This window comes from Crocuta crocuta, unplaced genomic scaffold (assembly GCF_008692635.1).
Source record: "Crocuta crocuta isolate KB4526 unplaced genomic scaffold, BGI_CrCroc_1.0 scaffold36, whole genome shotgun sequence".
Classification (NCBI taxonomy): domain Eukaryota; kingdom Metazoa; phylum Chordata; class Mammalia; order Carnivora; family Hyaenidae; genus Crocuta; species Crocuta crocuta.
The window spans coordinates 6,946,407-6,966,914 of record NW_027532203.1 but is presented as its reverse complement, the minus strand read 5'-3'; the positions used below and the strand labels follow the sequence as shown (position 1 = coordinate 6,966,914).

At 45.5% G+C, this 20,508-nt stretch overlaps 1 long non-coding RNA gene across 1 annotated transcript; it reads right to left on the bottom strand.

Moving 5' to 3' along the window:
* Positions 1-1,840: 1,840 nt before the first annotated feature.
* On the bottom strand, positions 1,841-16,334 carry LOC144242638 (uncharacterized). The gene is made up of 3 exons (XR_013338401.1): positions 16,088-16,334; positions 8,869-9,009; positions 1,841-3,244 (listed from the first exon to the last, which is right to left on the bottom strand). It is a non-coding gene; the product is annotated as an uncharacterized LOC144242638 (long non-coding RNA).
* Between the last annotated feature and the right edge of the window lie 4,174 nt (positions 16,335-20,508).

The following is a 20,508-nucleotide window of genomic DNA, read 5'->3' as shown; positions in this document are numbered from 1 at the left end:
CTGTTCGCACTCTCCCTCCCTCCCTCCCTGCAAAGCGAACATGTCAGCAAATTAGCCAGCCTTGGCGGGGCCTGATTTCTACTCCTCTGCTTGGTGGCTGGTGACACTCTGCCCTGTCCCCAAGTAGGCACCAATGGCATTTTCCCAAATTCACCAGTATCTTCCTTAAGGAAATCCACACAGATGTAGCAAATTCAATACTGAGCATTTGACAAGCTTGCTGGTAAGAACATAGAGCAGCCTCATTAGAAGGGACGTAACCCACCTGGGTGCCTCACTTAGTTAAGCGGCTGACTCTTGGCTCTGGCTCAGGTCATGATCTCATGGTTCCTGGGTTCTGGCTCTGTACTGCCAGCACGAAGCCTGCTTGGGATTCTCTCTCTCTCTCTCCTCTCTCTCTCTCTCTCTGAAATAAATAAAACATTAAAAAAATTTCTTTAAAATACATTTAAGAAATATGTAAAGATCACTGGGGTGGCTGTGTGGCAAGAAGGAGGAAAACAAATTTGCATAACTCGTGCTGACAATGAGCTGTGGAAGAATATGGTTTATTCAACGCAGCACATGAAGTCCATGAAGGAAGGAAGGAAGGGGAAAAAAAAAAGATGAAAGAAAAACCAGAATTTATCCTGCTGGCCTACTTTTCAGTCCCATGAGATCACCGTCCATTCTGTCTGTGGATTTTCCCAAACCCTTCAAAACCTTGCTCATCCCCAGGTGCTCCGCTGTTTCTGGTCATTTCTCCAGTGAGCCCAGTGGCCCCATGACATTAGATTTCTCCAAGATGCTCCCTAATCCTCCAACGTTTGCAGCTGTAAGGTTCCTAAGGCTCAGCCAGACCCTGCTGGTGTGATTCACAGGACTTCCCTGGCTTAGTCCAGAGTTTCTGGATATAATGCCAGTGGTACTGTTTCAATTCAGAGCCAAACAGGCCCTGCCAAAGTCGGGGCTGCCTTTTTACATTTATGTGAGAATTTAAGTTACATGAATTGATGGGCATCTGGGGTAGCTCTGTCGGTTGAGTGTCTGACTTCAGCTTGGGTCATGATCTCACGGTTCGTGGGTTCGAGTCCCGCAGTGGGCTCTGCGCTGACGGCTCAGAGCCTGGAGCCTGCTTCCGATTCTGTGACTCCCTCCTTCTCTGCCCCTCCCCTGCTCATGCTCTGTCTCTCTCTTTCAAAGATAAATAAACATTAAAAAATTAAGTTACATGAATTGAAAAATATGTATCAATATATGGGGAATAGAGAGGACTTGATAACATCAAGAGGCTCCAGATCCGAGGGACAATGGTGTCTCTGACATTTGCCAGCTTATCTCCTATTTTCTGCTGCCAGATGGATCAGGGCCCGCCCAAATGTAGACGGAATCAGGCTGGCCTCCCCTGTATTGTGTGAGAAGGATCTCAAGCAGGGCCTCTAAAAGCCTGAGGGAAACTTGAGCAATTCCATTTTTTTAAGGCTCAGGTATATTTTAAAATGGGGCGCTTTTGAAAATACGTGTGTCCTGTAAATATCCTGACACTGCTCGGAACTAGCGCTCTCACTGCGGGAGAAGGAATATAGAAAGGTGAAATGAAGGAAAATTCTCTAGTGTTGGATTTGGGTTTGAACTGGAAGTATCACGAAAAGCTCATTACGTAGATATGAGGAGCTCTGGCCACTGAAGGGGCTGTGAAGCAAATTCCATCAAAGCAGGAAACAACCTAGTGGTAATTAGCAAACTAAACGCCCTCATCTTGTTCCCCACGTATAATAATCTCTAAAATAAATAACAATTTCTCTACTAAAAGGAATTAGGGATCCTTGAAGATCTGGCTAAGTTCATGCGTGAGACANCATCTCCTTGATCCATTCATCCGTTGATGGACACTTAGGCTCTTTCCATGTGTTAGCTATTGTTGAGAGCGCTAGAATATCTTCTTGTGCCAAAAGCAATGAGATGCTCAAAGATGGAGGTGTGTGAATGGAGACCGCTTGGAGGGGTCCCGGTGGCCACATCTGGGGTAACTAAAGCCTTAGAAAGAATAATGGCAGAAATGGATACTAACACTAGAACTTTTTCCCCCCTTTACTCCAGAGAGAGAGAGAGAGCATGCACACGGGAGTGGGGGAGGGGCAGAGGGAGAGAGAGAATCCCATGCAGGATCTCAACAATCCCAATCTCGGGCTCAGCTCAGAGCCACAACCCTAGGGCCAGCTTGTCACTGTTGGAATGAGAGGTTGCAGATAAGCAAGGGAAGGAGGCCAGAACCATCCATGTGATAGTGGGTTAGAGCTGGAAACGTCAGCATGTTTATGCTTAATGTTTAGCTTCATGTCCATGCAGCTGATTGCATATAGAAATATTTACAGAGCGGTGTGTGTGCAGCGGTTAGTACTCACACACCCATTTCCTTGCTCTGTCAACTGAGGGGGGTCTAAGAATAACACCTCAGTAGCAACGAGCATGTGTGGGGCCTAAATCTTGGTTTCTAATCTCCTTTTCCAGTAAAAGGAAGCAAAGCGCCTTAGAGAAATGGCTGACTCTAGGACTGAGGCAGAATATATACCAGATGAGCCAGAGATTCGTCGTCTTCTTTTAAATTTTTTTTTAACATTTTTTATTTACTTTTGAGACAGAGACAGAGCAGGAATGGGGGAGGGGCAGAGAGGAGGAGACACAGAATCCAAAGCAGGCTCCAGACTCTGAACTGTTAGCACAGAGCCGGACGCGGGGCTCAAACCCACCAACCATGAGATCATGACCTGAGCCAAAATCAGACGCTCAACTAACTGAGCCCCTCCAGGTGCCCCTAGAGCTGCTTCCTATGCCAGAAAGCAAAAAAGTGCTCAAAACAAAACAAAACCTACTCAAAGAACCCATGATGGGAGGCTAGAGGGGTGGCAGCGGCGAGGCAGCCCCAGCTTCGAGAAGGCTCTTGGTGCACCTGCCCTGCTACCCTGATGCCCTGGAGGAAGGGGAGGTCCACAGAGGGGTCTGTCCGCTAACCCTGCTCCTGCAAATGTGGAAACTAAGGCAAAAAAGGTGGCAGGAAAGGATAAATCTTCAGACAAAAAAATGCGAACAATAGGGAAGAAGGGAAAACCGGCTGAAGTGGTGAACAAAGACATGAAAGAAGACTTACCTGCAGAAAACCAAGAACAGCCTCTGATGACGCCAGGTCTGATGAGTTTCATATCCCACATCTTACCAGTGGTCCCTGGCCCCCTTCTTGTACGATCGGGAGGAATATCTTGATCAACTATTTTGTGATTGCAAGGAAACATTTTTAAGAAGGAGGGGATCCCACTTCATCCTGTTTTTCTTTTTAATTTTTTAAAATGTTTGTTTTTAATATTTATTATTGAGAGATAGAGACAGAGCATGAGCTGGGGAGGGGGAGAGAGAGAGGCAGAGACACAGAATCCAAAACAGGCTCCAGGCTCTGAGCTAGCTGTCAGCACAGAGCCCGACGTGGGGCTCGAACCCACGAACTGCGAGATCATGACCTGGGCCGAAGTCGGACGCTCAACCGACTGAGCCACCCAGGCGCCCCTACTTCATCCTGTTTTTAAGGTGTGAATGTTAGGGGTGCCTGGATGGCTCAGTCGGTTAAGTGTCTGACTCTTGATTTCAGCTCAGGTCATGAACTCGAAGTTCGTGAGTTGGAGCCCCGTGTCTACACTGTGGACCCTTCTTGGGAGCCTCTCTATCCTTCTCTTTCTGCCCCTCCCCTGCTTGCTCTCTCTCAAAATAAATAAACTTTAAAAAGGTGTAAATGTTATTTTTTAAAAGGTAAAATCATTGGCTGGTGGTTTATTTTTTGGTATAGATATTGAGTATGGGAAGCTTTTTTCTTGAGATTTTATCTTTAAGTAATCTCTACACCCAACATGGGGCTGGAATTTACAACCCAAAAGATTAAGAGTCTCACGCATTACCGACTGAGCCATCCAGGCACCCCACATGTGGAAGGCTTTGATTGTCTTGGGTGTTAACATTCCATAGAGGGCGTGGTTTTTATATCCTATAATACCAAGCAGACTAAATGGTAATTTGCGGTTGATCGTGCATTTAATATGTCTTGAACATTTTAAGTTACTTTGATTCCCTGTTGTTTTTGGTAGAACTGTTTCCTAAATTAAATCACTCCTTGACCTTGGCCCCCTCTGTCAGAATTTTGTGCAGTCTGTAACATCCTGGCCGTGGTAACCCAGTTGTCTGCTAACTTTGTTAATGTGCTGGGCAAGATTGATAATCTGAGCATGCAGAGTATATGATATTAAATCGTGAATTCATGGGACTTACAACGTAACAGGACATCAACATCTGAAGATATTAGTACTTGATATCCTGCTAAGGAAAATTTGCCTCCATATTTTAAGCTGGAAGGTCACAAGAGTAACTTTTGGAGAAGAATCACAACCACATGATTTTTTTAGTTTGCTGGTGTATGTTAAGAATTATGCACAAATTGAAATGGACTGATCCTCGGAACAGTCAATAAAAGCTCAAAGCATTTCTTAAAGCATTTAAAAAAAAAAACCACCATGAAATTGTGAGTGCACTGCATTGTACATCCAAACTAACACAACATTGTGTGTCCACTGTACTTGAACAATTTCAAAAAGGATTCTATTTTTCAGATTTTACAAGTCGTATGTGCAAAGTGACATTGTTGTTTAAAAAATTAAACGTATCCTTCAGGTGCCTAGGTGGCTCAGTCTGTTGAGCATCTGACCCTTGGTTTTGGCTGGGGTGGTGATGCCGGGGTTGTGGGATAGAGCCCCATCCTCCGCCCCCCTGCACTGAGTGTAGAGCCTACTTGGGATTCTCTCTTTCTACCTCTGCCCCTCTCCCTCGCTCACATTCTCTCTTTCTCGCTAAAATAAAAAAAATTAACAAATAAATAATCAAATAATTAGATTTATCCTTCTATTAAAGAAACCCCACAATGATGGGAGTGTATCAGAGGGGTCCAGGAAACAGGTGAAGGAGCCCCTGCACTACGGCCAAAGCTGGAACAATTTGTCGCCAAATAAATAAAATGGTACTGGATTATAACCCAGAAAATAAAATGAGTATCTCAAGATACCATACCAATAAAAATAAATAATTGAAACTGTTCAAAGATAAATTGAGGCATATTAAAAAATTTTTTGAAGAGTTTATTTGAACTAAAATCAACTTAAGGGGCGCTTGGGTGGCTCAGTCAGTTAAACATCCCACTTCAGGTCATGATCTCTTGGTTCCTGAGGTCAAGCCCTGCATTGGGCTCCATGCTGACAGCTCAGAACCTGGAGCCTACTTTGGATTCTGTGTCTCCCTCTCTCTCTGTCCCTCCCCTGCTCACACTCAGTCTCTCTCTTTCTCAAAAATAAAGAAACATTTAACAAAATCAATTAGAATCAGGCAGGCAACACCTAAATGGTGGTAACGGTCAGGAGTGTTCCCCCCACACGAGCTCTGGAGGAAACAGAGTCAGGAAATTATGGATTGGCTCCAGCGTAAAGCCTTCTTGGCTATTTGTGATTAGTTGGCTGCCCTTAGGTTTCAATTGTGTAACTTTAAGGTATTTACAGGCTTAGATTTTGGGTTTGCTTACATAGGCCACCACGACAATAGACTCGCCTCAGTTCAATGGTCTCCTTGTCTAATTAATTTAACACAACACAAATAAATGGGAGAGAAGAGACAAATTCTGAGCAGAGAATTTGGAATCATTTTCATAGATACTCCACCTCAACGGGGTGGAGCATAACCCCATTTGTTGATGATATGTATCTTTGGTATGGTATGGGAATAGCATGGCCGTTATTAGGAAAGTGTTCTTATTCTGCAGTGTTACGTACTGACATATTTAGGGGTGAAGTGCCATGATTTTGGCAACTTAATTTACGATTTAGTAAGCAGGAGAAGGTAAATATATGGGTGTGTGTGTATGGACATAGTAACAGAGAAGACAATGGCAAACTGTTAACAATTGATGAAGTTGATGAAGGATGTGTGTTCATTGCATTATCTTTCAACTCTTCCAGAAAATTTCAATTCAAAATAAAAATTGGGAAAAATTAATTCCACAAACATTTAGTATTTTTTTGTCTGCTTGTTTGTTTATTTAAGTGATCTCTACACTCTACATGGGGCTTGGACTCAGGACCTGGAGATCAAGAATCATATGCTCCTCCGACTGAGCCAGTTAGGTGCCACCACAAACATGAAGTATTTTTTATTATTTTTTTAAATGCCTATTCATTTTTTGAGAAAGAGACAGAGACAGAGTGCGAGTGGGGGAGGGGCAGAAAAAGAGGGAGACACAGAATCTGAAACAGGCTCCAGGCTCTAAGCTGTCAGCACAGAGCCCAACGCAGGGCTTGAACCCACAACTGTGAGATCATGACCTGAGCTGAAGTCACTCAACCGACTGAGCCACCCAGGAACCTCAAACATGAGGTATTTTAAATGTACACATTTAACAAATGAATAGAACATAATTATGCTGAAATCAGATTTCAGAATCAAGTAGTAATTACAGAACCCATTAAAAAAACAGTCCATGGTGCCTGATACATAGCATGTGTGATCTGCGAATGGACAGCTTTGAAGTTGTATGAAGAACATCTTTTATTACCATGAGATTATCTTCGGGGCCATTCTTTGGAGGGAACATCAAGGACGAAAATTTGAGGCTCTTCATAAGTGTGCATCCTGAGCGCTATTCCCTCTTCACTAGACTGACATCCTAAGGAACTGTTTACAGATGAAGCTCTCTCCCACCCCACCCCCACCCCCTCAAGCTATTTTCTCTAAGCCAGGCTGGGAAACTCCCTCCTGTTAAAACATTCCTGCAAGGCAGGGATGGCCAAGGCAGTGAACTACTGTTCTAATGTACAAACACTCCTTTTATGGTGTGTCCCTAATCCCTTCCCTTCCCCACAGCTCAGTTTACAAAATGATCACTTTGAAAGACACAGCGGAAGTGAGAGCTGATAATGTCCAGTGGAGGCAAAAACAAACAAAAACATTGAGGCAGAGCCTGGCTGGTTCATGGGGAGAGAGAGCCTCCTCTGGGCAGATGGGCAAGGGAGGGTGGGCACCCGGGGTGCCCGTGGGGTAGGTGGAGCGGTGATGCCAGAGTGAGGGAGGGAACAAGACAACAAAAATGAGAAGAGGCTCCCTGGCCTCACTTACCTGACTCTACTCCAGGTGCCTTTCGGGAAAGAATGAAACTAGGGTGGGGCCCGTGGGTGGCTCAGTCGGTTGAGTGTCCGACTTCAGCTCAAGTCATCATCTCATGGTTCGTGAGTTTGATCCCCGCGTCGGGCTCTGTGCTAACAGCTCAGAGCCTGGAGCCTGCTTCAGATTCTGTGTCTCCCTCTCTCTCTGACCCTCCCTTGCTCACGCTGACTCTCTCTCTGTCTCCCTCTCTCAGAAATAAATTTAAAAAATTTTTTAAAAAAGAATGAAACTGGGTGCTGGGGGACAACCTTTTCAATTCAGTACTTGGGGTTGGGGAGGGCAGCATTTCCCTCTTCCCTTTGCTCTCCTACCTGGTCGACACTGAGGAGTGTTAACTCACCCCTAGTGCACTAGTTGGGTCATGGCTCCTGCAAGACCTCAAGTCTCCTCTCACCCCCCAACCCCAGACCCAGTCAACCCACAAGGAGGCAGGTGAGTACAGGTTAGAATGTCAGAGAAGGCCCTTTACACTTGAGAGTCATTCTACCAAATTGTCTTCAAGTAGAAAGTACCCCTCAAACGTTCCCCCCGCAGAGGGGCTACTCCTGGGGAAGCAGAGGGATGAGGTGGGGAAGGATTGGAAAAGAAACTTAAATTCTAGCAGAAACAGTTTCATTGTTCAGCCGGAGAGTACGCTAACAGATATCCATTGTGCTAATAGCTGTAGTTCAGGTTTTCCTAATATATTTCAAAATACATTATGTTTTAAGGGGGGCTCATATATGATTTTTTCCTTTTTTTTTCTTTTTTTAAAAATCTTTATTTATCATCGAGAGACAGAGCATATCATGGGAAGGGCAGAGAGAGGGGGAGACAGAATCCGAAGCAGGCTCCAGGCTCTGAGCTGTCAGCACAGAGCCCAATGCTGGGCTTGAACTCATGAATCGTGAGATCATGACCTGAGCCCAAGTCGGAGGCTTAAGCAACTGAGCCAACCAGACCCCTACATGATTTTTTTCATTGCCAACTTTGGAATGCATGGTGCTATGCTGATGTTAACTCAACTCTCGGAGCCTACTGCCATGAAAGAGCTTAGCTTTGGGGTTAATTAGATGCAAAGTCTGAAACCTGTATCAGGGCTAACTAGTTGTGCAATTTGTGCAAAGCACTCCATCCTCTGTGCTTCACTAGCTCTCTATATTTTTTTAAGTTTATTTATTTTGAGAGGAGAGAGAGAGAGAGAGAGAGAGAAGGTGCAGGTGCACACATGCGTGTGTGAGTGGGGGAGGGGTAGAGAGAAAGGGAGGCAGAGAATCCCAAGCAGGCTCCACACTGTCAGTGTAGTGCCCAATGCAAGACTCGACCTCACTAACTAAGATTATGACCTGAGCTGAGATCAAGAGTGAGACATTTAACCAGTGAAACACCCACCCACAATATTCCAGTCTTGGAATAAATGGGCAGAGCTCCCTGCTCTGCCTATGCTCAGGAGGACCATGCAAGAAAGTCCTATAAAAACCATAAAGCAGCATATAAATGCAAGCCACTATAAGCGATATTTGGAATCTGAACTATCCAGGATGCTAAAGTCATAATTGCAGGATTTGGGGAGTCCTTAGCATGATTGCTTTTGTAGGTGTAAATATTGGAGAGGAAAAAGACCATTGTTCCAGAACCACAAACTGGGTTAGCACACGCCCTACTCACCACAAGGCATGCGTTATTCTCCTTATTTCTGTTCTCTGCTCTCTCTGAGTCTCTGAAAAATGGCAGCGCTGGGAGTGATGAACTAGTTCTCATCTCTCATCTTCTGTGCGTACTGGGGAAGGCCATCAAACACTTTTCTCCCTAAGCAAGAATAAAACATTCACTTTAAAAAGTAAAAGCCCTTTAAGGTTGTCTTTGTCTTGCCTTAAAGCGTTTCGCCTTCGCCGAGTGTGTGTGTTTGAACCATGGCTGTAAATTCACACTGATTCATCTTTAAGATGCATTGTGATTTCTAACCAGATAAATGTCACTCTAAAACAGCCATGTTGGGAAGATGTACTTCTTGCCTAGGATCTTAACTTTGCTTGAAACATCTGTGAAACTCTTCTGGGGTTGCGTTCAGAATTGAGTTACAAACCACACAAGAAAATCCATCCCATGAGTCCAAATGGGATATTGGACCAAATAGTGATGCCCAACAGACCACCCACATGTCTCAAAAAATAAATTGTATGTTGTTTCTGGAAAGCAAAACTCCAAACAAAGGAAAAAGATTTAGCACCTCAGGAGGTATTCAAAGAATCAACTTGGCTTCTGAAACGTTCCCAGAACTTTCTCAGCAGTAACACCAAATGAGGACAATCTTGAAAGCAACTACTCTCATCTGGATGTAAAAGTTTCCATCTAGATTCTTTTAAAATTGGGCTTTTAAACCTTATAACTATTTAGGTCATTTTTTGAAGCATAATCTAATGAGTATTTTTTACAGATCAGAGATTGAATCAGTGACAAAATGATTCTGGAATTTGCTTTGGGGGCAAATAAACCCTGCGATGAATCAGACTGAGAGTTAACAGGGAAAATGAAAACCTGGGAGGTCAGGCACAGAATCATGTTTTTAATGGAAGAAACTAATTCTGGATGGGACTTTTGATCAGGGCACTGTGATGGTTTTTGGATCCCACTCTCTAACTGAATGACTCCCAGATTTTTTTTTTCTTTAAAAAATTTTTTTAATGTTTCATTTATTTTTGAGAGAGAGAGAGAGAGAGGGACAGAGTACGAGCTGGGGAGGGGCAGAGAGACAGGGAGACGCAGAATTCGAAACAGGCTCCAGGCTCCGAGCTGTCAGCACAGAGCCTGACACAGGGCTCGAACTCGTGAACCACAAGATCATGACCTGAGCCAAAGTCAGATGTTCAACCAACTAAGCCACCCAGGCACCCCTGTGTTTTTCTTTTGGTCAGAATTCCTGCTTTTCATTTTCTACCATCCACTCTAGATTTCTGCGGACCCTGTTGAGTAGTTGAAATGCCACAACACAAGTCGAAAATCTCTCTTTCACTAACAGAATTTTAACTGGGAAAATGATTGGCATTGTGACTGAAATAATCCCCAATCGTGGCTCCATTTACTTCCAGAAATTGCATTATTTGTTTTGAGTGCTTACATTCTTTTGTAATAACTGAATTATTGATTATTAATAACCAAATTAGTTGTTATTTTCTGGCAGATATTTCTAAATAATTATTTACATTTTAAGTAACTTAAATATACTTAAATGGCATTTCTATTGAAGAACAAATAAATTGAAGAGAAGCTGAATAATAATGTATCAATAAAAAACTATTTCAAAAAAATGAGAAAACACCAAGTTAACCACCCTAAAGTGAAATTGAAAACTACAGTGGAGGAGGGCGCTGAGGTGTCTCAGTCAGTAAAATGTCTGACTCTTGACTTTGGCTCAGGTCGTGATCACATAGATCATGAGTTCAAGCCCCTCATGGGGTTCTGTGCTGACAGTGCGGAGCCTACCTGGGATTTGCTCGCTATCCCTCTCTCTGCTCCTCCCCTGCTCATGCTTTGTCTCTCTCAAAATAAAATAAACTTAAAAAAGAACAATTAGGGGCGCCTGGGTGGTTCAGCTGGTGGAGCATCCAATTTGGGCTCAGGTCATGATCTCACACCCTGTGAGTTGGAGCCCTTCGTCGATCTCTGTGCTGACACCTGAAAGCCTGGAGCCTGCTTTGGATTCTGCGTCCCCTTCTCTCTCTGTCCCTCCCCTGCTCATGCTCTGTCTGTCTGTCTCTCTCTCTCTCTCAAAGTAAATAAACATTAAAAAAGCACACACACAAACAAAAACTGCAACGGTAAAAACAAAAGCAATAACAAACAACCAAGCAACCAGAGAGTCTTTATAATTGCACTTCTTATAAAAAGGCAAATGGTGTGCATGCACATAAATGTACAGTGAAGAGAGGGCACTTCACTAAGACTGTATGAGAAATCTATTCAATTCGACGGTATAACCTCAGCCCACCCTCCTGGGGCATCAGGGAAGGGCTGGGTGATCTAGTCTGCCCTCGAATGCTACCAGGGAAAATTTCTTCCATGATAAAGCCTGACTCAGAGGTTTATTTGTTAAACTACACCATAAAACTTTACTGTTCCTTTTGGAGACCTGGCTAAGCCAACCAGATAATAAAAGACAGATTTATAAGCCTGATGCCTGTTGGCACCTCAGTAATTCAGAGTTTTGTACCGGGAATGGCTCCTAAATGCTTTCCTGGTTGGAGGCACTCTTAGTGGGCCAATCGACACTAATGAAAGGGCACACAGGAAGGCTCTTGTCCCGTGCCCCTTGACCACCTGGGTTTTGTCAACTCTCAGCTCCTGTTACAGTGCTCACATGTCACCAGACTGCATTTCTAAGTCTCATTCCCCCCTCCTGACTCCCACCCCGGGCCCTCTAAGACTTCTCTTTGCAGCTCCCATAGAACTTTCTAGATTGAGTGAAACTGTCATAGATGCAGAAGAAGACTACTTCCCTTTCGATTAGAACCAAACTGGAATATTTTGGTTCATTCTTATGGACTGGAGGGAATTTGGGAAACCAGGCCCTTCAAGGATCCCTCCTTTCTCTTCCTTCCTCTCCCCTCCCCTTCGCTTCCTTTCTTCCTTCCTTCCTCACTGGGGCACCCAATCTGGCTCTGAAAACTCATTTGTGTGCTAGGTCTGTGGTGTTTCTCTCTGATTCCCAAGATGGCGTCCCACCTTTCTTCTCTTCAATCTTAGCAATTGGGTCTCCACCTTTCTCTCTATCTTTTTTTTTTTAATGAAATCTCCCCCTTTTATTATTACTTTTTTTACAAATAGTTTATTGTCAAGTTGGTTTCCATATAACACCCAATGCTCATCTCTACAAGTGCCCTCCTACATGCCCATCTCCCCACCTTTCTCTCTATCTTGACAGGCTGACCATGAATCAGACTTGAAATCCCCTTGCTTTGCTCTAGTCAGTCCCCATTCTGAGAATGGAAGTCCCGTTCCTGACACCTGGATGGTGGCCCTGTCATCTGCCCTTCACTCCAGGTGTTACCTACCTGCTCTGTTGGCCTTCTGAGTACTGACTAGTCTCCAGTGATCTCTGTGCTCCGCTGAGCCCCATAGGTAGCCCTGGTTTGGACCTTCTAGATGGCGGCTCATGGACAGAACCCCCTCCTGCCATCTCCTGTACTAATATCTGGCCTGCGTGGTCATAACAAGAAATGAGCAAATGGGTCAGGATTATTAGGTGGTAAGTTCCTCCATGTCAGGGACAGAGTCTTCCTGAACGTTTTATGCTCAGGGTCGGAGTGTTGACCTGGCCTGAAATGGATGCACTGAATCTTGGTTCAAAGGTGGGTGAATACTGCAATCATTGTGTCCTTCTCCCCAAGGCCCGCGGCTGGATCTTTCATGCGGGAGCTCCCACCGAATCCCATTGCTCTGCGTACATGACTACATATAGATGCCAACAGATTAAATCGCTCAACTGACAGGAATAAACACTCAATGTGCCTGTGGGCATTCACTCATTTTGCAAATATTTACTTAGCGTTTTACTGTGTGCCAGGCTGTGCTGGGTGCAATCTATATAAAAGTGAAATTTCATGGTTCCTAAGAGAGGAATTTACTGTCTGGAGCAGTGCTCCTTAAACCTTAGTGCACACATGAGTTATCCCGGGATCTTGTTAAAATCAGATTCTGTTCTGTGGGACCGGGCTGTGCTGCTAACAAGCCCCGCTGCAGATTCTGAGGTTACTGGAGTAGAAGGGGTCCCTGGTGGTCCTTAAAGGGCGGCCCCAGGACCAGTAGCTCCCAGAACCATCTGGAAGGATGTTAGAAACGCAAACTCTCAGACCTCCCCTCCAAACAACTTTGGATGTGAGCCAGCAACTTCGGATGTGGCCCGGTGAACAAGGTCCTGCTGCAGCTAAGGTGTGGGAACCGCTGGCCTGGAGCAGCGTCCTCAACCTTGGACATGCGTTAGCATCACCTGGGGGAGTATTTAAAAAACACAGGCCCCAGGGGCAGCTGGCTGGCTCAGCCTGTTAAGCATCTGACTTTGGCTCATGGTTTATGAGTTCCAGCCCCGTGCTGGGCTCTGTGCTGACAGCTCAGAGCCTGGAGCCTGCTTCAGATTCTGGTCTCCCCCCTCTCTGCCCCTCCCCTGCTTGCATTCTATCTCTCTCTCAAAAATAAATAAACATTAAAAAAAAAAAACAAACACCACAGGGCCCCAGGGGCACCTGGATGGCTCAGTCAGAGGCGCATGTGACTCTTGATCTCAGGGTGGTGGGTTTGAGCCTCACATTGAGTGTAGAGATTACTTCAATAAATTAGCTAATTAAAACTTTAAAAAACAAAAACAAGGAGTGCCTGGCTGGCCCAGTCTGGGTGGCCGAATCAGTTGAGCATCCAACTCTTGATTTTGGCTCAAGTCATGATTTCATGGTTTGTGAGTTCAAGCCCTGCTTTGGGCTCTGAGATTCTCTCTCTCTCTCTCTCTCTCTCTCTCTGTCTCTCTCTCAAAATAAATATGTGAACTTAAAACAAACAAACAAAAACCACAGGGCCCTTACCGAAATCATTGGGTTCAGAATCTATGTAGGTGGGGCCCTGGCATCAGAGTATTTGTTTGTTTGCTTATCTGTCTGTCTGTCTCTCTCTCCAGATGACATAAAAGAACAACCAGCCTGAGAACCACGAGCTAGAAGCAAGCTGCCACATCAGCACACAGATACAACCCAATGTCGTAAGAGTTACTACTATTGTCTAGAAAGTCCCCCTGGGGAAGTCAGGGGGCTTCTCAGAGGACAGAACACGTGTGTGAGCCGCCTCTTGAATTTAGCCCAAGGGTTTGCCTTGGACATAAACAGGGACAAAGCATTCAGGCAGAGGGCTGTGTAGACTCACAGAGGCAGAAAGCCGCAAAGTGAGTCCTGGACTTCTCTAGAACCCGGTCCGTAGGGGCAGAGCAGATGACAGGAAGTTGGTTGGATGGGATAGTAGGATGGGGGCTGACACCGGAGAGGCGGGCAGGGAGCAGTTGTGTTCTTTGTGACTGAAGGTACTGGGCTCAGTTAATGTAGAGCATGAATGACCAAATGGAGAGAAGGTAAGTACCTTCAAAATTCTGCATGCTGAACGTCATTGGCTGTGCCTTGGTGATCGCAAAGTGCCTTCTCACTGGCCCCCTCATTTGGCTGTCTAGTCCATCTTCCATAGCGCTGGCCTGTGACACTTTGGTGACCACAGGCCTCTCAAGCTGAAAGCTTTCATGCTCCCTAGAGAGAATCAAGGCCCTTCCAGCTTTGGGTGCTGCTTTCCTCTCCCATCTGCCTCTCTGGGCTCTCTGCCTAGGGGGTCTACATAACCAATGACACCCAAGTCCTCAGGCGCTCTCCACCCCCTTGCGTCCACCACCTGCCCACTCGTCCCCAGTCATGGTTGCCTACTACTGTGGGTTGAATTGTGTCTTCCCCAAAAAGATATGTTGGAGTCTTAAGCCCTAGTATCTCAGAATGTGACCTTATTTGGAAAGAGGGTCTTCCCAGAAGTAACGAAGTTAAAATGAGACCGTGAGTGGGCTCTAATCCAGTACGTTTTTATGCGGTTTCATAAAAAGGGGAAATTTAGACACAAAGACAGACACACACACACGTGGGAGGAACACACCACATGAAGATAAAAGCAGAAGTCAGAGTGACACTTCCATAGGCCAAGGAGCACCTAAGATCACCAGGAAGCCACCAGAAGCCAAGGGAGCACGTGAAAGAGCCCGAACAGATTCTCCCCCACAGTCCTCAGAAGGAAGTAACATTGCCGACATCTTGGTATTGGACTTGCAGCCTCCAGAACATAGAGACAATCAACGTCTATTGTTTATGTCACCAGCATGTGGCACTTTGCTATGGCAGCCCTAGCAAGCTAGCACAGCGACCCTACATCTATTCCCAAAGCACCCTGTTCTCTCCATGCCACTGGGGATATTATCTGCTGCCCAGCCCCTGCTTGAGAAAAGGGCTCCATCTTCCATTGCTCCATCCCTGATAATCCCCGATACCTAACTTAGGTCAGTCAATGGGCCATTACGGATTGGAGGAGGTAGAAGGTACTATTCCAAACAAGAGTAATAGGAGTATTCTGGGTGGCTTCCCAACATCCCATTAGAACAAAGGGTGGATGCTTCAGTACAGCAAGTGGAATTCGAGAGAGGAAACCATTCTTAACTTCCTTCTTGAGCCAAATGGTTGAAATTTGTTAACAATTCCATTTGTTTATTTATTTTAATTTTGAGAGAGATTGAGAGAGAGAGAGCGCGCATGTGAGCAGAGGAGAGGGGCAGAGGTAGAGAGAGAAGCTTAAGCAGGCTCCACGCCCAGCACAGAGCTGGAGCAGGGCTCGATCCCATGACCCTGGGATCGTGACCTGAGCCCAAATCAATATTTGGACACTCAATCCACTGAGCCACCCAGGAGCGTTTTTCATACAAGAAAGATTCCACGTTTGTTATTGTTTTGTTTTGTTTTTAAACTATTGGGTGGTAGGATTATAGGTGGTTTATTTTCTTTTTATATCTTTCTGTGTTTTTTTTTTAACTCTTGAGAATCCTTATTTTTATCATTAGAAAAACAGAAGCAGAACAGCTAAATGGGCTTTTGGCTAAAATTCGGATGTTTGCCATCCTCCCAGCTCCCTGGTATCTCTCATCTCCTCTCATCCCTCAGATACTCCCTGCTCCCAAGTCAGGCTCCCGGCAAGAGTCAATCCTCCACCTTCAGATGGTTCAGACACCAGTCCGAGCTCCGAGAAGCCATCCCCCTCACTAGTTTACATGTAACTGATTTCTTCAGCCACTTCATCTGCCAGCCATTCTCCAATTCCCCCACAGTACCTTCTTCCGGGTGCCCACCGATGAAAAGGAGCCGAATGAAACCAAGAATGCACACGAGCCTCCCGATCGCAAATCCTCCGTGTCCTCCAGGCAAGGGCTGACGCTGTCCCCACCTGGAAATTTCCCCTTCTGTCTCATCCAAATGGACTGTGGCATCCAGCACTGGCTGGTGGAAATTCCCTCCTGGAAAAGAGCTGGGTAAATCAGATCAGGAAGCTCACTGAGCTCAGAGCTTCATGTCTGTGTCTGGAGACCGTGGAACGTGCCAGGGGCACTGTGCTGCCTGATTCCTTTAAAGGCGGTGCTTGGGGGATGAGTCAGCTCCGATTTTCCAGCAAATAATCCTGGTATACTATTGTTGCCCAGACAATCATCTTTAAAAAGAAGTAGTCGATATATAATGTGCAACCACCGAGATAAAGTCCTTGAAGGGCATAGGGAATTTCTCAGTATTATCTTTGCAACTTCCTATAGATCTAAAATTATTCCAAAATAAAAAGTTTTAAAAAAATAAAAGGAAAAAAGGAAGCCAGGTGGCCGGCCAGAACACAAAATCTTGATAAAGGTCATTATTTTGGATTCTAAAAATAAGAGGCACACAAAAGTGCCTGCATGAATTAGGCATTTGGTCGACTTCTAATGGAGCCATTTCTCTCTATCTTTTGATACGTTTTTTATTTTTCTCTGTCTTTCCCAGCCATTTACCACACTACAGTAAAGATAATACGATATGCCACGGAGTTGCTGGAATGCGGCACTGTCACAGAAATAAAGAATCCAAACATTTTAAAGCACAGGGGGGAATGGGGCGTCTGGGTGGCTCAGTTGGTTGGGTGGCCGACTTTGGCTCTGGAAATAATCTCATGGTTCATGGGTTCGAGCCCCGCGTCGGGCTCTGTGCTGACAGCTAGCTCAGAGCCTGGAGCCTGTTTCAGATTCTGTGTCTCCCTCTTTCTCTGACCCTCCCCTGCTCACGCTGTCTTTCTTTCTCAAATAAATAAAACGTTTAAAAAAATTTAAAGCACGGGGGGTGGGGGTGGGGATGAACAATTCCTCCAGTAATCCTTAATTTATATTTTTTGCGGGTGCCTCTGTTCCTCGGAAGTTTTTGCTATTAAAAAACAAACAAACAAATATTAGAGCTGATTCTGGAGACCGAAAGAGCCAGGACATTAGGTGTCTGAATAGCAACAAGTTTAAGTGACTCAGGTGTGAGGACAGTGTTATAGGTTGAATTGGGTCCCTCCCAAAGGATGCTGGAGTCCTAGCCCTCTACAACGGCGCTAATGTGACCTTATTTGGCAATGGGTCTTCATGGATGACCAAGTGAAGATGAGGTCATTAGGGTGGGCCCTAATCCAATATGACTTGTGTCCGTATATGAAGGGTAATTTGGACTTATAGACAGACATACACAGAGAGAAGCGCCATGGGAAGCTGAAGGCAGAGACTGGGGTGATGCTTCTAGAATATAAGAAGGCCAAAGATTGCCAGCAAATCACCAGAATCTAGGGCAGAGTCATGATCAGATTCTCCCCACAGCCCTCAGAAGGAGTCAACTCTGCAATACCTTGATCCTGGACTTTCAATCTCTAGAGCAGTGAGACAACAAATTTCTGTGATTTTAAGCCATCCGGTGTGTGGCACTTTGTCATGACAGCCTTAACAAATTAATATAGCCCAGCCTCCGGGCGCCCGGTGGCTCAGTCAGTTAAGCCTCTGACTTCAGCTCAGGTCATGATCTCAGGGTTCGTGAGTTTGAGCCGCAGAGCCCTCTCTGAATCCTGCCTCTCTTCTCCCTTCTGCCCTAACCACCTCACAAATAAACCTCATATATATATATGTACATTATTATATATANTTGGCAGATTCCTTTATGAGAACTTTTACCTCAGCAGAGTCATAGCAAAGAAATGGATGGAAGATGTTGATGGGTTAAGAGTTAGGGGCAAGTTCTAGCATATTCTTTACAGGACCAAGCTGTACTTACAGTACTCCCTGTAATAATAATAGTCCCAGGAGCACTTACCATGGACTAAATGCTTTATGTCATGATCTCATTTAATACATACAGGAACCCAGTGAGGTGGGTGCTGCTATTATTCTGGCTTTGGAGACAAAGGAAGTTAGGATTAAGTACCCTGTCCAAGTTTGTGGGACCAGGTCTTGGTTGGACCGCAGCCTAAACCCTTGCCTCTGAGCTCACCCTAGTGACTGCTGCCGCGCTCTGCATGACTGCAAGGAGCGCAAAGCCACCTGGTCCCCATCTCCCTTCACTCCTTAGCTGCTGCTTGTCCAACAGCCTAGCTTCTCCAGCAGCAAAACAGCTATAAATGAGAAGAAACAGGCAACAGTGGCTAAGAGGCTGTGGTTGGATTGTCAAGCTAGAGTTTTTAAAGGAATCTATGGACATTGTTATCAGTTCCTATAACTCATCCAGTGCCTGTGACTGAACAGAAGGAGGTGAGAAACCTTCTTCCTAGACGGAGAGTCTTTACCCAGGTTACATACAGTCTCTGGTACAAGAGTGACACACAGCATGTTTGGGGATTTGAAGATGAAACAAGGGAGCACTTGGGCACTCTGGACCCTAGCAGAGAAGAGCAAGAGTGAAAGATCACTCTAGGGACAGAGCAAAGAGACCACCGCTCCACCCAGTGATTCAGTAGTGAAAGATCAAGGCCATGACGGTCATGGGGTCTAACCAAAGCCTACTAATCATCCTGCAGTCTTCAGGGGGAAATGAGATTGAGGCAGAGCTGGGGGAGGAAATTGGCTGTCTCAAACAATTTTTTTAATGTTTATTTATTTGGGGGGGGCGGAGGGAGGGAGAGAGAGAGAGACATAGCATGAGCAGGGGAAGGGCAGAGAGACAGAGAGGCACAGAATCTGAAGCAGGCTCCGGGCTCTGAGCTGTCAGCACGGAGCCCGATGTGGGGCTCGAACTCACAAACTGTGAGATCATGACCTGAGCTGAAGTTGGATGTTTAACCGACGGAGCCACCCAGGTGCCCCAGTGAACAATTTCTATCTGTATTTTTCCTGTCTCAGAGGGACTGACTTTGAGTTCCCTCAATGAGAAAAGGCAAGCTGATTTTTACCCACTCAACACGGATACTTGATTATTCTGATTGCCTTCTAGAGCCTCTAGGCAAGAGGCAGGCAGTGTGAATGGCTGGCAGCCTGTGGGACTCCACCCTTCAACATGGTGCCAAGGCTCTGATCTGATCCCAATGCAGCTGCCATGCTCCAGGAAGACAGCCAGGCACGGCCTTTGCTCTGCACCAGCCTCATAGGACTGGATGGCAACGTTAAGGAGATGGAGGGCTCACTCTCTAGTACTTTCCAGCACCACCTGATTTACTTGGCCTGATTTACTGGATTGTGTAGTCATAACCCCAGTCTCACTCTGTACATCTCCAGCAACTTTAGGGAAGTGGCTCAACGCAGGGGGAGTTCCCAAGGGCCTTCAAGACAAAGGAACCCACTTGCCCTGCCACTCACTCAGCTCTGTGGTTTCAGGCAAGTTGCCTAATTTCTCTGAGCATCTGCCTTTCCCTGTATTAAAAGAGGATTTTATAACTCTTTTGCAAAGTGGTGGCTTTGACCAGAAATATTTTGTCTTTACTGTGACACTTCGCTGGAGATCAACAGGTGGTAACAATTACACAAGAATTGAGGAGACGATCAGCTCTGTTTGACCCTATGTTCTACCGCCTCATGATCTTTCCATAACTATAACCGCATTTCACTTTGTCCATTCAATAAACATTGAATACCTTCTCTTTCCCAGGCACAGCCCTGGGGACTGGGTCCCCTCTGCGAGAAGTTTAAGTCTCTAGCAGGAAATATGTCAGCTGAACTTAATAGGTCTATAAATCAAGGTAGAAAGAGGTGAGTCTCTGTTCTAACTAGATACAGTCGGTTGATAAATAACACCTCCAGGTCTGGCTCTTGCAGATCCAACGTCCTCAAGAACCAGTAATTAGTGAAACAGAGACAAGGCAACGGGGCCTGTTCCAGTTATCTCTGGGGTGAGTTCCTCTAGTCCCTGGGGCACATTCGTCCTGAGCTGGGCTTGTGTAATTAGTGTCAGGAGCAGAACTCTCCGGCTATAACCACAGTGGTTATTGCAGATTCTGTTTATGTCTCCCCAGCTGGTGGATCATCACTGTCACCCCCTCCAAATATATCAGTAAGAGCCTCCTCTTCTCATTGTAAAATGATGCACCACCCAGTTAAGCATCCCCTTCCCAGTACCAAAAAGAGAGAGGGTCAACACGAGGCACTCTCCTTCAAAAAGTTTCAGACCCCCTTTGGGGGAGGAAGAGACATCCGAAATGGAGATCGGCTCTATCCAGGATCACTGAATAGAAGTTCACGGTAGAAAGTCCCAACCAGCTGGAGGCAACCTACACAAA